The sequence below is a fragment of the Bos indicus x Bos taurus genome, chromosome 28, assembly GCF_003369695.1.
Source record: "Bos indicus x Bos taurus breed Angus x Brahman F1 hybrid chromosome 28, Bos_hybrid_MaternalHap_v2.0, whole genome shotgun sequence".
NCBI classification, from domain to species: Eukaryota; Metazoa; Chordata; class Mammalia; order Artiodactyla; family Bovidae; genus Bos; species Bos indicus x Bos taurus.
The window spans coordinates 4255908-4257807 of record NC_040103.1 but is presented as its reverse complement, the minus strand read 5'-3'; the positions used below and the strand labels follow the sequence as shown (position 1 = coordinate 4257807).

At 43.9% G+C, this 1900-nt stretch overlaps 1 pseudogene across 1 annotated transcript; it reads right to left on the bottom strand.

Moving 5' to 3' along the window:
- Positions 1–364: 364 nt before the first annotated feature.
- Positions 365–1617, bottom strand: LOC113885439 (annotated as a pseudogene). The gene has a single exon (XR_003509206.1). The product of XR_003509206.1 is annotated as a BCL2/adenovirus E1B 19 kDa protein-interacting protein 3-like pseudogene (transcript).
- Between the last annotated feature and the right edge of the window lie 283 nt (positions 1618–1900).

The window sequence follows — 1900 nt, the reverse complement described above, 5'->3', positions numbered from 1 at the left end:
GATTTGATCTCTGCCTAAAAGCCATTTCTTAATTTTAACATTGTCTTTCATCTGAAGAGTTTGAAAATAAGAAAGAGTGCTGGTTTTTACCCCAAAAAGCCCCAGATCTTTAATGTTTATTGTAGTAATAAATAATTGTATAGCATAAAATTCACTCCCTTAATGACTTCCAAGGGTACAATACATAATGTCAACCACATCCCTAGCCCCTATCCTGTATGACTGAAACTCTGCATCCACTGAACAACAACTCCCCACCTCCCCTTTGCCCCAACCCTACCTCTCCATCCCCTCAGGCCCAGACTGCTTTATTATTTTTTTTTTTAATAACTTTTTATTGCCCAGTATATTTTTTTTCCTTGTGTCATATTTTGTCTGTTTTATTTGTTTTTCTTTTCTTTTTTCATAACTATAAATTCAAGCTTAGGGAAGCTTGCCTTTGTCTTGAAAAACAAAACAACAAAGCTTTCATATCATTTGCAACCTGGTCCCATTAGAAGAGACAGGTGGGTTATCTTGTAAGAGTAAGATTTATACCACGAATGGTGCAGGTCTAGGTCTGGTGGTACTGAGAGAAGACAATGACATTCTTGACAAAATTACAATCTGCTGGTGGCGTTTTCGGAAAAAAAGCCCTTGCAAATTTCTAAACGACAGTAAACTCTTATTAGGAAATTCTAAAGTGTTTTACAGGCCAAAAAGGGAATGAGGTCATTAGTAAAATGCCTCAACAGAGTTGGAATAAAATACTGGATTTGAGAGTTACTGGAACTTGGATACGTAAAAAGAGGGTGGAGGTTGGGTCATGCTTACAATGGTCTCAAGTTCAAATAAACTACTGTGACAAGACACCACTTCACAAGTCACACGCTGGCCCAGGGACTCTTCTCCTCCCTTAGTAGGTGCTGGCAGAAGGCGTGCTCAGTCGTTTTCCAATGTAGATGCCTAGCCCCAAAGCCAAAACATGGGAGAGGAAGAGAGATGGAATGAACACCTTGAGAAACTCTGCGGAGAAGATCCCCCCTTTCTTCATGGCTCCACTTTTCCTCATGCTTAAGGAAACGGAACGCGTAGGGTGCCTGAAGTGGAACTCCTTGGGTGGAATGTTTTCAGGTCTACTGGACCAGTCGGACACCCAGTCTACGCTTTTCTTCAGAGCGTCCACTTCTTTCTCTCCTTCTGCAACTTCTTCTTCTGACTGAGAGCTATGGTCCTTGCTGGTGTGCATTTCCACATCAAACATGATCTGCCCATCTTCTTGTGGGGAAGGGCTGTCGCAATGAGAACTGCCTCTTGAACTGCTCTGTCCGGATTCATGCTGTGCGTCCAAAAGAATCTTCTCCATGTCCCCATTGCGGATGGAGGATGAGGAGGGTACGTGCTCTAGCCCCCCATTCTTCCCATTGCCATTATCATTGCCATTGCTGCTGTTCATGGGGAGCTCCACCCAGGAACTGTTGAGGCCGGCAGGCGGTGGCAGAGACTGTTCGCCTTCCTCACAGTTATTGTTGTTGTTGTGCGGGGGCGGCGGCTGTTCTACTAAGTGAGACAACATTGTCTGACGGCTGGAAAAGCTGCGGCCCCGCAGCAAGGACCGTCTCCGGTTCTCGGGCAGCCCCAGACTGCTTTAGATTCCACGCATAAGTAAGGTCAGATAGCATTTATCTTTTTCTGTCCGGCTTATTTCATGTAGCATAATCTCCTACAGATCCATTCATGTTGTTGCTAATGGCAGGATTTCCTGCTTTTTATAGCTAGGTAAGAAGTTATATTGAAAGGTTTGCCTTGGAAATGAACAGAGATCATTCTGTTGTTTTTGAGATTGCATCCAAGTACTGCATTTCGGACTCTTTTGTTGACCATGATGGCTACTCCATTTCTTCTAAGGGATTCCTGCCCA